This window comes from Dasypus novemcinctus, chromosome X (genome assembly GCF_030445035.2).
Source record: "Dasypus novemcinctus isolate mDasNov1 chromosome X, mDasNov1.1.hap2, whole genome shotgun sequence".
Lineage (NCBI taxonomy): Eukaryota > Metazoa > Chordata > Mammalia > Cingulata > Dasypodidae > Dasypus > Dasypus novemcinctus.
In genome coordinates this window covers 144,033,085-144,048,131 of record NC_080704.1, presented here as the reverse complement: position 1 = coordinate 144,048,131, position 15,047 = coordinate 144,033,085, and positions in this window count along the sequence as shown.

Genomic DNA, 15,047 nt, shown 5'->3' with positions numbered 1-15,047 from the left:
GCTTGGTGGCCTTTTCAAATATCAGAAGACTATATATGCAAGGATCTATATCAGAACTCTCAAATTGGTTTCATTGGTCAGGATGTCTCTCCTTGTGCCAGTGCTATGCAGTTTTGACCACTGTAGTTTTGAATTATGTTTCCAAGTCAGGTGGTGTGATTCCTCCAACTTTGTGTTTCCTATTTTCAATATATCTTTGGTTATTCAGAGCCCCTTGTCATTCCAAATGAATGTCATAGCTTTTCCTTTTCAGTAAAAAAATGCTTTGGCAATTTTTATTGAGATTGCATTAAATCTTTAAATCAGTATTGGTAGAATAGAAATCTTATTGATGTCTAATCTTCCTATCCTAGAACAGGATAGCAATCTTATTGATGTCTAATCTTCCTATCCTTAAAAAGACAATATTTTTCTATTTATTTAAATCTTCTTTGATTTCCTCAAAGAGTGTTGTGTAGTTTTCTGTGAACAAGTATTTTACATCTTAAATTAAATTTATTCCTAAGTGTTTCAGTCTTTTAGTTGTTATTGTAATGGGATTATATTCTTGATTTCCTCCTCAGATTGTTCATTGTTGTTGTACAAAAATACTACTGATTTTTGCACATTAATCTTATAACCTGCCACTTTTCTGAACTCATTTATGAGCTCTAGAAGTTTTTTTTGGAGATTTCTGAGGGCTTTCAAGATATAGGATCATTTCATCTGCAAATAGTGAAAATTTTAATTCTTCCTTTCCAATTTGTAATCTTTTTATGTCTTTTCATTGCCCAAGTGCTCAAGCTAGTACTTCTTCTTTTTTTAATTGATTTTGTAAAAATATTACATTAAAAAAAATATGAGGTCCCATTCAACCCCACCACCCCCACCGCACCCCTCCCCCCCCCAGCAACACTCACTCCCATCATCATGACACATCCATTTCAAGCTAGTACTTCTAAGCCACTGTTAAATAAGAGAGGTCTCAGTGGACATCCATGTCTTGTTCCAGATCTTAAAGGGAAAGCTTTTAGGATTCTTTCATTAAATATACTATCTGTGTGTTTTATATATATGTATTTTAACTTTTGAGGATGTTTCCTTCTGTTTTTATCTTTTGTAGTTTTTTTTTATTAGATGAAGGTAATGTATTTTGTCTCATGCTATTAATGCATCTATAGCGTCTAATGTGATCTTTTTCTTTTAATCTGTTAATGTTGTATATTACATCGATTAATTTTCGTATGTTGAACAGTCATTGCATTCCTGAGAGTAAACCAACTTCATAATTGCCCAACCCATTGGGTGTGTTGTTGAAAGCCATTAGCAATTATATTTTTTGAGGATATTAGTATCTAGGTTCATTATATTTTTTGAGGATATTAGTATCTAGGTTCATTAAAGTGTTTGGTCTATAGATTTCCCTTCTCATGGCATCTTTGTTTGTCTTTGGTATCAGGGTGATGTTGGCATCATAGAATGAGTTAGGCAATGTTACCTCTCTTTCTAACTTTTGAAAGAGTTTAAGCAGGATTCATGTTATCTCAGGAATACTTTGAAGAATTCACATTTTTACCTTTTATAATTTTTCAAAGAGTCACAGATCATAAAAAATGTTGCATTAAAAATATAAGAGGTTCCCACATACCTCACTCCTCACCCCCTCTTCACTCCATCAACAACTTCTTTAATCAGTGTGGCACATTCATTGAATTTGGTGAATATATTTTGGAACACTGCTACACAGCATGGATTATAGTTCACATTATAGTTTACATTCTTCCCCAGTTCATTCAGTGGGCTATAGCAAGATATATAATGTCTTGCATCTGCCCCTGCAATATCATTCATGATAACTCGAAGTCCCAAAAATGACTCCATATCACACCTCTTCTTCTCTCTCCCTGCCGCAGCAACTCCTTTGTCCTCTGTCTCCACGTCAATGGTACAGTTTCTTCCATTGCAAGAGTCATAATAATTCTTTAGTAGAATGTCAGTAAGTCCACTTTAATCAATGTTTTATTACTCCATCCTGAGGACCCTTGGATGGTGATGTAAACACCACCACTAAATTGAGTGGGAGCTTAGATCCGACATGGCTGATGAATGGGGTTTTCCTGCTTTCAATTGTAGACTCTCTTCATTCCCTTGTGTGGTGGTTGACCATCCTCATCTCCCTTTTATCTTACCTGGGTATGTCCAAGGAACTAGATAGTAGGTATTGAAACTCTGTTGAGGCTCAGAGCCTAGCTGGTACATGGGCAGTCCAGAGTTTCAAGTCTCCTGAGCATACACCAAAACCTGCATCAACCACAAGTTCAGTAAATGTGACAGAAGAGGCACGTGTAGAGAGGTCACATCTGGGAATTCACCTTTTTTCCCAATGAAAAAATAATTTTCTTGATCATTGATGTATTTTCACACTGTTGGAAAATAAACTTCATTGTTCAGGCTCTGGTAAAAATATATCAGTAAAGTCATTTGCATGTAAAATAGGCTTACATTAAGAAAAATGAAACCAAAAAAATAACTTTTAATATCAATTAAGAGTTTTCAGAGGAACTACATTTTTAGCAAAATCACTTTCAAGAATCGTATCTTTCAGTTTTATATTTCATTTAGTCATTTAAATTCTTGTTCTAAATACATAAATTTTCATCTTACATGTCTCTTGTTTCCATACATAATTATTACATTTCACTTCCAAGGAAATCTAGAGACTTTAATTAAATCAAATTCCAATTATTAATGGTATTCTGAAACACCATTAACAGGAATTGTTTTTTGTTAAAACATTCTCATTGCTTTCTTTTTTAAAATAATAGTATATTTTATTTTTAAAAGATACGTAGGTCACAGAAAATATTACATTAAAAATATAGGAGGTTCCCATGTATCCCACTCCCCATGCCCTCATTTTCATACATCAACAACTTCCTTAGTGTGGCAGATTCATGGCATTTGATGAATACATTTTGGAGCACTATTATATACTTTCCTTTTAAAGTTTTTCTATTATTATCTTTTTTAAGGATACATAGGTCACACAAAATGTTACATTAAAAATATACGAGGTTCCCATATACACCCACTCCTCACCACCCCCATCCTCCCACATCAACAACCTCTTTCAGCATTGCGGTACATTCATTGCATTTGGTGAATATATTTTGGAGCAGTGCTACACAGCATGGATTATAGTTTACATTGTAGTTTACAGTCTCTCCCAGTCCACTCAGTGGTTTATGGCAGGATATATAATGCCCTGCATCTGTCCCTGCAATATCATTCAGGACAAATCCAAGTCGAAGAAATGCCTCCACAACACATCTTCTTCCATCTCCTTGCCCTCAGCAACTTCAGGAGTCACTGTCTCCATATCAATGACACATTTTTTTTTCCATTGCTGGAGTTACAATATTTCTATAGTAGAATACCAGTAAATCCACTTTTCTCTTTTGAAGCCATCTGATATGGGATCTTCTTAGTTGGGAGATATTTGCCTAATTATTCAATCTCGATAATTCTGATTGTTTTGATCAGTTCATCAATTTCTTCTTTTTGCCAATGTCGGCAGCTTGTGTGTTTGTAGGGATTTGTTCATTTCCTCTAAATTTTCCATCTTGTTGATATACAATTTTTTCCAAAGAATCCTCTTATGATACTCTTTTTTTCTGTGGGGTTAGGGGTGATATCCCTTTCCTCAATTGATATTTTATGTACTTGCTACCCCTCTCTTATTTTATTTGTTAGTCTAGCAAAGGGTTCATCAATTTTATTACTATTTTTAAAGACTCACATTTTTTTAAATTTTTTCTACTGCTTTATTAATTTCAATTTCATTTAGTTCTGCTTTAATCTCTGTTATTTCCTTCTTTCTTCTTATGTGGGGCAGTTTATTGTTCTTTTTCTAATTCCCCCAGGTGTACATTTAGTTCTTTGATTTTAGCTCTTTCTTCTTGTTAAAATATGGTTATTTGTGGCTCTGAATTTGGGTTTACACATCCCCACAGTCACATGAAACAATTTTATAAAATCTGATAATATTTACAGATGTTTCCTTTCAGTTTTGCTTCCCTAAAGTACCCTTATTTATATACCATCCTATTACTAATGCCTTGCATGGAACAGTTATTAAAATTATTCCAAGAATATTTGTAACTTTCTTTTTAACTATAGTCCATTAAATGGTGCACGGCCCTATGATGTATTAAAAAAATCTAGTATCTTATATACAATCTAATATTTCCACCTTTTAATCACATTCACATGTGGAATTCTGTACTTTTGAATACATTCACAGTTTTTTCTACTGTCACCAATATCCAATACTGAAACTTTGCAATCTTCCCAAATATAAATTCTATAAATTTACACAACTCTTCACTCCCTATACCTACAACATAAAGTGGTAAATAATAGTCTAGATTATGAGTCAAATCATTTCATATTCATGAAATCATATTCTATTTCTTTTTTCCACTGAAAAGACCTGTATTTTACTTACTTTTCAAAGCTAATCAAGATAGTGTTTTCACATGTCACTAAGTTAGTTCTGCATTGTAAGATTTATTGTAATTGAAGATAACTACATAGCAGTAAATAATCATATATTTCATATTCCTCTCAAAAATAATCAAAATAGTGTTTCTTAGATTTCTGGGTGTATACCTAGTTATGTGATCTCTATATGTAATATGCAAATAAAATTCTTGTTGTATATGTGGTTACCAAAGATTTTCTACCATTGAGTAAGCTGCCTTTTTACCTTAAAATTGTTTGAAACTCAAAAGTGTTTAATTTTTTTGAGGTACCAAGGTAAGGGATTGAAACCAGTACCTCATATGTGGGAAGTCAGTGCTCAACCACTGAGCCACATCTTTATCCCAAAGGTGTTTAAATTTGAGTGAGACCTATTAATCTGTTTTTTTTTTCATTGCTCATGCTCTTGGTGTAAGACTCAACAAAACAACAAATACCACAATATATTAAAGATATTCCCCTGCAATTCTTTTTAACAAGTTCTGTGGTTCCAGTTTTTATATTGTTTTTTTTTACCAATTTTGAGTTTTACTTTTTGTGTAAAGTGTGAGATAGGAATCCTTTTCATTCTTTTAGATATGGATATCCATTTTTTCCCAGTACCATTTCTTGAATAGGCTATTCTGACAAAGCTGCATTTGTTTGACAACTTTGTCAATAATCACTTCACAGTAGATGTGAGGGGATATTTCTGGGCTCTTCATTTCATACCATTGGTCAATCTGTCTACCCTTATGTCAGTGCGTTCTCTTATTTTTCTTGTTTTTGATTTTTTAATTTGATTTTTAATAATCTTTTTAAAAAGTTGATAGATCACACAAAACTTTACATTTAAAAAACATGAGGTTCCCATATACCCCACTCCCCACACCCCCACCACCAATATATTTTAATTCTATTTCTTGAAGATACGCAGATCACAAAAAATATATTACATTAAAAGATATAAGAGATTCCCATGTATACCCTACTCCCACACCACACTCTACCGACATCAACAAGCTCTTTCATTACTGTGTCACATTCATTGCATTTGGTGAATACATTTTGGAGCATTGCTGCACAACATGAATAATAGTTTACATTGTAGTTCACACTCTACCCCAGAACATTCAGTGGATTATGCCAAGATATATAATTTCCAGCATCTGTCCCTGCAATATCATTTAGAACAACACCAAGTACCGAAAAGACCCTCACATCATATCTCTTCTTCCCTCTCCCTGCCCTCAGCAACTATCATGGTCACATTCTCCACATCAGTTCTACAATTTCTTTCATTACTATCCACAATACTTCTATAGTAGAATATCAGTTAGTCCACTCTAATCCATACTCTATTCCTTCATCCTGTGGACACTGGGATGGTTATGTCCACTCCACATCTATATAGAGAGGAGGCCTTAGATTCCACATGGATGATGGATGAAATTCTCCTGCTTACAGTTGTAGGCACTCTTGGTTCCCTGATGTGGTAGATGACTATCTTAAACTCCCTGTTATCTGACCTGGGTAAGTCACACGAACCAGAAACTGGTAGTTCCAACTCTGCTGAGGCTCAGGATCCAGCTGGTCCATGGACAGTACAGAGATTCAAGTCTCCTGAGTACCTATCAGCCCTAGCACCAACCACAGGTTCAGTAAAAGTGACAGAAGAGGCGTGTGTAGAAAGGTCACACCTGAGTCCACCTCTATCACACTCAGGAACACAAATTCCAAAGTATGGCTCACTGACATGACACTGAACTCCAGACTGATCTGCCATAACCATAGCACATGTGTTCCTCTGTAACCCACAGGAGCACCAGAATCTGGGGTTGTATCTACTTTGGCTGTCTCTGGGATCCTGCTGAGGTGTGTGTAAGCATGACCCCTCTGATAACCTCTGAACTCTTCTTTGAAGACTCTTAACCATATAAACTCATTTGTCTTTGCCATTTTCACCTTTTATCCAAGGTCAAAAAACAGTTTTTAACACATGATCCAACACGTAGGATGAGATAGTCTGCTGGTCTGAATTGACCCTTTCATTCAAGGTCTCTTTCTAGTTGCATCACCAGGGAGTGATTGGTAGTAATGGCTCAGTGCCAGGGAGTTTCATCCCTGGGAGTCATGTCCCACACTGGGGAGATGATAATGCATTTACATGCTGAATTTGGCTTAGAGACTGACCACATTTGAGCAACTCTCAAATGTGGTAACTCTCAGGCATACTGCAGCTCTAGGCCTAGTTCATATTTCAGACACACAGGCACATAAGCATAGTCATCAGTATCAAGGGCTCATTATTGGACTGTTCTTCATTGATCTTTGCCCTTACACTTGGGGGATTGCTGCAGTAACATCAAGGAATATGACAGAGCTCCCCTGGGTAGAAACTCAGTACTCCCTCATTTTTCATTTGTAACTGTAACTACTCTGAAAATAGCCAACATATATCTGAACATTTTTATGTACCCTATATAGATGCCCTGGAGAACTCCCTCCCAACCATGTGCCCCCCATCAATAACACCCCACACGAGCATTCCTCCCCTGCCATGGATGAAATTATCTGTGGTGCAAAACTTCTTAAAAAATGAAGCCTATTATATTGTCAAATTCTATTAATAGGAAAACGAAATATTATTGATAGGGTTAAAGATTAGAAAGGGAATACATACTAATTTAGAAAAACTCACATAAAATAATAAATTGGGGTTTTAAAAGTGAAAAAATATAAAACCCTTTTTTTGGTGTTTTGCCTTTCATCACTGTAATATGTGCTACCCTGTATGTACAGTGGCAAGGAAATTTCTTTCATTACTTTCTCTGTATCTTCACCCTTTTTTTTTTCTTCTAATTTTCAATTTTGTCTTCAAAAAAGTTTAGTTCACAGTATTTCACATATGCAATATAGGGGACTACCAAATATCCATCATCAAACCCTTTACCCTTCCCCAGCAATGCTTCTTTTACAGGTTCATGTTTCATTTGCTGCAGCTTATGAACAGATATTGAAACATAGATTTCAAACAAAGTTCCAGTTTGGTTTACTTTATGGTTTTTCATTTAGACTGTAAAAAAAAGCAAATTTTTATTTATTTTGTGTTTTAAGTTATCATTTACATTTTAGCCTATATATTTTTATACATTTTTTATGTAATTTAACATGTCCTATATCCATCATTGCATTATCTTGTGAAACATTTCCATTGCCCCCCATTTACCCAGTTTCCATCCATTCAATACCTCTCTCCCCCTCGCTTCAGGGCCCACAGTCACAATCAATGTTGAATTCTTGAGCGACCACATTCACAGATACTTGCAACAATGCTGAGTGCTTTACATACTAAAATTCCATCCCCAATTGGGAGCCACCAATTGTCTTGTGAGACACAATTCCCTCTGTTTGAGAGCATCAGACCTCCCCAGGATGTGGGTTCACCTTAACACTCATTGTACGGGTCTCCACCAAATGATATAACACACTTTGACAAAATGAGTACTCACACACTCCCTAGAAGCCAGCCCCTGTGCCAGATGCCCTCCCCTTAAGTAACTTAAACAGGTAATCCATCCTTATTATATTTCTAAAGAGTTTTCTCAACATTATAGTTTCAACCACATACCCGACAATCTCCCATGTTCAAATGCCCCCCCCCCCCACCAGCCCTTCTGCCATTCCTTGGGCCATCTGACCCATCCTCCCAACCTTAGTCCTCCTTCAAGACCACAAAGACCTATCCAAAGGTGTCCCTATGTACACATATTATCCCTTCCCTATAAAAAAAATTTCCTTTAAGCCTATCATCAATTCTCTAGCTCTCTGAGTCAGGCTGGTTTTATTACTTGATATCAGAGAGGTCATGTAGTATTTGTTCTTCAATGCCTGGCTTTCTTCACTCAACATAAGAGCCTCAAGATTCATCCATGTTATCTCATGTGTTTGTACTGTATTCCTTCTTATAACTGAGCAGTATTCCATTGTATGTATATACCACATTTTATTTATCCATTCATCTGTTGATGGGCATTTGTGTTGATTACAACTTTTGGAAGTAATAAATAATGCTGCTATGAACATTGATGTGCATATATCACTTTGTGTCCTTGGTTTCAGTTTTTCTGGGTATATACCCAGATGTTGAATTGTAGGGTCATATGGAAAATCTATAGCTAGCTTTTTAAGACACCACCAAACGTTCCGCCAGAATGCCTGGATGCTTCTGCCTTTCCACTAGCAGAGGATGAGTGTTCCCATTCCTCCATATTCTCTCCAACACTTGTAGTCTTCTGTTTTTTTGATAGCTATCAGTTTTATGGGAGTAAGATGATATCTCATTGTAGTTTTGATATGACTTCCCTAATAGCTAGTGATTTTGAGCATGTTTTCATGGTTTTTTTAGCCACATTTAATTCTTCTTTGGAGAAGTACCTGTCTAAGTCTCTTGACCATTTTTCAAATGGGTTATGTTTTATTTTCGAGATAAAGATCTTTATATATATAGGATATTAGTCTCCTCTCAGATACATGGTTACCAAGTATTTTCTACCATTGGATAGGCTCTCTTTCCACTTGCTTGACAAACTCCTTTAAGGTGCAAAAGGCTTTAATTTAATGAAGTCCCATTTATCTATTTTTTCTTTTGCTGCTTGTGCTTTGGATGTGAAATCCATGAAACTGTTTGCTAATACAAGATCCTGTAGATGTTTTCCTACACTCCTTTCTAAGGTCTTTATGGACTTAGCTCTTATATATAGGTCTTTTATCCAACTTGAATTGATTTTTGTATAAGGTGTGAGTGGTTAATCCTTTTTTGTTCTTTTACATATGCATATCCAGTTCTCCAGGCACCATTTGTTGAAGAGGCCAATCTCTCCCCGGTGTGTAGTCTTGGAAGTCTTGTCAATTATCAGATGACTGTATATATGAGGATCTATATCAGCGCTCTCAATTCAGTTCCATTGGTCAGTGTGTCTATCCTTGTGCAATATCATGCTGTTTTTACTATTGCAGCTTTGTAGTAAGTTAGGTAGCTTGATTGCTCCAATTTTCATTTTTTTTTCAATATGTCTTTGGCTTTCTGGGGCCTCTTTCCTTTCTAAATAAATTTCATTGTTTTCATAGTTCATAAAAAATTGTTATGTTGTTTTTTATTGGGATTGTATTGAGTCTGGAGACCAGTTTTTGTAGAGTAGATATCTTAATAATATTTAGTCTTCCTATCTAAGAACAGGGAATATTCTTCCATTTATTTATATCTTCTTTGATTTCCTTGAACATTGTTGTGAAGTTTTCTGTGTATAAGTCTTTTACATTCTTAGTTAAATTTATTTCTAGGTATTTGATTTTTTAATTAACTATTGTAAATGGTATTTGTTTTTATTTTTTTCTTCCTCTGATTGCTCATTATTGGTGTACAGAAATGCTACTCATTTTTGTCCATTGATCTTATAATCTGCAATTTTACTGAACTCATTTTTAAGTTCTAGAAACATTGCTATAGACTACTCAGGGCTTTCTCTGTAGAGGATCATGTCATTTGCAAATAGTGAAAGGTTGACTTCTTGCTTTCCAATCTGAATGACTTTTATATTTGGTTCTTACCTCAGTGCTTAAGCATGTATTTCTAACATGATGTAAAATAGAATGGGTGATAGTGAGCATCCTTGTCTTGTTCCTGATTTTAGAGGGAAAGATTTTAACATCTCACCTTTGTAAATTATGTTAATTTTAGGTTTTTCATGTATAGCCTTTATCATGTTCAGAAAGTTTCTTTCTATTCCTACATTTTGTACTGTTTATATCAAGACAGTGTGCTGTATTTGTCAAATGTTTTTTCTGCATCTATAGATATGATCATGTGATTTGTTTTCCTTCAATCTGTTACACAGTGTATTGCATTAATTGATGTTCTTATGTTGAGCCATCCTTTCATACCAGGAATGAAACCCATTTGGTCATGGTGTATAATTAATTTAATGTGTTGTTGAATATGATTAGCAATTATTTTGCCCAGGATTTTAGCATCTAGGTTCATTAGAGAGATTGTTCTGTAATTTTCCTTTCTGTGGTGTCTTTGTTTGGCTTTGGTATTAGGGTCATGTTGGCATCATAGAATGAGTTTGGCAATGTTCCTTCTATTTCAATTTTTTGGAAAAGTTTAAGCAAGATAGGTGTTAGTTCTTTCCAGAATGTTTCATAGAATTCACCTGTGAAACTGTCTGGCCCAAGGCTCTTCTTAGTTGGGAGGTTTTTAATGACTGATTCTGTCCCTTTACTGTGATGGTTTTGTTGAGGTAGTCTATTTCTTCTTTCATCTACTTAGGTTGCTTAGGTGTTTTTATGAATTTGTCCATTTCCTCAAAATTGTCCTTCTTGTTGGAATATTGTTATACAAAAATATGCCCTTACAATAGTCTTTATTTCTGTGGGGTCAATGGTGAGGTCTCTTTCTTATTTCTTATTTTGGTATTTTCATTTTCTTGCTTTTTTTCTTTGTTAGTCTAGCTAAGAGTTTGTCAATTTTATTGATCTTCTCAAAGGACTAGCTCTTTGCTTTGTTTATTTTTTTGCACACTTTCTAACTTTATATTTCAATTAGTTCTGCCCTGATCTTTGTTATTTCTTTCTTTCTTCTTCCGTTGGGGTTAGATTTTTTTTTACACATTCCTCCAATTGTTCAATTAGTTCTTCAAATTTAGCTCTTTCTTTTTGTTGAAATGAGTTTATGGCTATGAATTTTCCTCTCTGTACAACTCTTCCTGCATCCCATATGTTTTGACATGTTGTGTTATCATTTTCTTAAGTTTCATGGTAGTTATTGGTTTCTTTTGATTTTTCCTCCTTGATGCACTGTTTTTCTAAGATTGTGTTGTTTAACTTTCATATCTTGGTGCCAAATCTGCCTCTCTGCCCTTGGGTGAAGAGTTACGCATTCCCACAGCTTCCAGCTTTAGTGTTAGAAAACCAGTTTTACCTTGAGCAAGGAATACTTGTGTTGCCTTCTCTCCAGGTCGATGTCCAGACACCTCCTGCTTTGAAGGTTCCCAAAACAGCCTGCTCCAGCAAAATTCTATTTGCACACAGTTGGTCCTATGCAGGAGAGATGATGACTGTGTACTCACTAGGACACCATCTTGGTCCACCAACTATTTGTTCTTTTGTGACTGGTTTATTTCACTCAAAATGACATTTTCAAGTTATCTCCATGTTGTTGTATCACAACTTCATTCCTTTTTATAGCAGAGTAATATTTCCTTTATATATGTATACCAGATTTTGTCCATTCATTGATTGCACACTTGGATTGCTTCCATCTTTGGTCAAATGTGAATAATACCATAAGAACATTGGTGTGGTCATTTCTGTATGGGTCTGTAACTTCAAAATTTTACGGTATTGTGATGGTTTGAAGCTATATGGAACCCAGAAATGTATGTTCTTTAAGTTAGTACATGCCTGTGGTAAATGGACCAATTAAATGTAGGATATATTGTCAAATAATATCTCTTCATTTGTGATCCACATCATTCAAGGTGAATCTTATTACTCTTATTGGAGTCTTTATAAGAAAAAGAAAGACAGAGTGAAAACTAAGGAAGCAATAAGGTGAAAGCAATAAACTTGAAAGAGAAGTGAAAGACCAACAGAGGCTGCCATGGTCTTGGCTGAGTGAAATAGGAGTCCCAGATCACTTATGGCCAGGCTGTGGGCAGAAAGGATTACAGAATAATGCCTTGAATTGGGCACTTGACTCAGCCTCAAAACTGTCAGCTTGTATACTAATAAATTATAACTATTAAAAGCCAACTTTGCGGCAGACTTGGCCCAGTGGTTAAGGCATCTGTCTACCACATGGGAGGTCCGCGGTTCAAACCCTGGGCCTCCTTGACCCGTGTGAAGCTGACCCATGTGCATTGCTGATGCGCACAAGGAGTTCCCTGCCATGCAGGAGTGTCCCCTGCATAGGGGAGCCCCACACGCAAGGAGTGCGCCCCGTAAGGAGAGCCGCCCAGTGCGAAAGAAACTGCAGCCTGCCCAAGAATGGTGCCACACACACGGAGAGCCATGGCAGCAAGATGATGCAACAAAAAGAAACACAGATTCCCGTGCCTCTGACAACAACAGAGGTGGACAAAGAAGACGCAACAAACAGACACAGAGAACAGACCACCAGCATGGGGGGTGGGGTGGGGAGGGGAGAGAAATAAATAAATAAATCTTTTTAAAAAAGCCAACTTATTTTATCGTATCTGCATTTTGGCAATCTAGCAAACTAGAACAGTTATATATCTGAAAGTGAGGTTTTCTGATTATTTTGTAACTCTATACTTCACTGTTAGGGAGCAGCCAAATTGTCTTCCATAGCTATTGTCACATTTTATATACCAACCTACAAAAATGTGTGTTCCTATGTCTCAACATCCAATGTAACATTTGTACATTTTTGTTCACTAACCATAGCCATTTGGGCGGGTGTGAAATGGTTCCTCATTAGGGTTTTGGCTTGCAGTTCCCTAATGACTAAAGTGTTGATCAGCTTTACATGTATTTTTAAACATTTTTATATCGTCTGTGGAGAAATGTATATTCAAGGTTTTTTGCCCATTTTTTGAATGTGTGCTTTTTGTGTTTGTTGTTGTTGTTGTTGTTGTTGTTGAGTTCTAGGATTTCTTCATATAATCTAGATATTAAGCCCTTTTTGGAGATGTGGTTTCAAATATTTTTCCCAATGGGTAGGTTATTTTTCCTTTGATGATGTAGACCTTTGATTTACAAAAGCTTTTAATAATGCAGAAGACCAATTTAAATATACCCTTGTTGTTTGTGCTTTGGGTATGAACTCTAAGAAACCATTTCTTATCATATTTTCATGAAGTTGCTCTTGTACTTTATCTGCTAGGAGTTTCATATTCCTCATTTTTCTATTTAGTGTACTCTTCTTTTGTCAAACTGAGATCCAGTTTTTCAAACCCCATTTTTTAATAGAACATTCTTTTCCAATTGAGTGGACATGTCATCATTGTTAAAAATCAATTGCACATAGATGTGAGGGTCTATTTCCAAACATTCAATTTGACTGCATTTATCTATATATCTCTCCTAGGTAAGTCTCATGATGTTTTTACCTCTGTAGCTTTGTAATAAATTTTCAACCAGAAATGTGAATTCCCAATTTTTGTTCTTTAAAAAGATTGTTTTGACTACATGAAGCCCCTTACACATCTAAATAGACATGATGACTGGATTTTCCATTTCTGCAAAAGACTGAATTCTGGTTGGGAATATATTGACACATTAAACAGTTGAGTTAGAATAAACATCTTGAAAATATTTTATCTTCCTGTACATGAGCATGGAATAACATTCCATTTATATAGGTCTTCTTTGTTTTCTTTTAGCAAAATTTAATAAATTTCTGCTTACAAAGCCTTTACTTCTTTGTTTAAATTTATTCCTAGATATTTGCTTTTAATAACTTTCATAAGCAGGATTTTTTTCTTGATTTTCACCTATGATTTTTCATTACTAGTGTACAGAATAAATACTGGTTTTTTTGTGAGTTGATCTTTTATGCTGTCACTTGGCTGAATTCATTTGTTACCTCTAGTAGCTTTGTTGTAGATTTTAGGGAGCTTTCTATATATAGATCATGGCACCTGCAGAAAGGAAAAATTTTATTAATTTGCAAATTTGGACATCTTTTATTTCATTTTCTTGCCTAATTGATCTAACCAGAACCTCCAGTACAATATTGCATAGCAGTGGGGACAGGCGTATCATTGCCTTGCTCTAGATCTTAGAGGGAATACTTTTATTTCTGTCACCATTGGGTATGGTTTACCAAAGGGTGTACTATATTTGTTCTTTATCAAGTAGAGGAATTTTTCTTCAATTCATATTTATCTAAGTGTTGGTATCAATAACAAATGCTGAATTTTGTAAAATGCCTTCTCTGCATCAATTAGGACAAGCTTGTGTTTTATTCCCTTCATGTTGTTGATGGCTTATATTTAATTAATTGATTTTTGTGTGTTGAACCAATCTTGCATTCTTGGGATAAATCAGACTTGATAAGGTGTATAATTGTTTTAATGTGTTCTTCTATTTGGTTTGCTAGCATTTGTTGAAGAAGGTCCATCTATTCGTAAGTGATATTTGTCTGTAATTTTCTTTTCTTGTACCATCTTTATTTGACTGTGGTAGTAGGATGATATTGTCCTCATTGAACAAATTAGGCAATATTCCTCCTCTTCAATTTTTAGGAAGGTTTTGAACAGGATTGGGGTTAAGTCTTCTTGGAATATTCTGTGGAATACAACTATGAATTGATCTGTTCCTACACTTTTTTTCGTTGAGAGGAATATTTTTTTCAGGTTCTGCTTTTTCTTTCTCAGAGAATTTGGGGGTTTAAGGAACAGTCATGGATATAATACAAGATTCACATTAACAACTCTGGGAAATTTTGATTACTCATCCAGTCCCTTTATTTTTAATTGGTCTGTTGGAATGTTCGATTTCTTCCATTATCAGTATAGTTT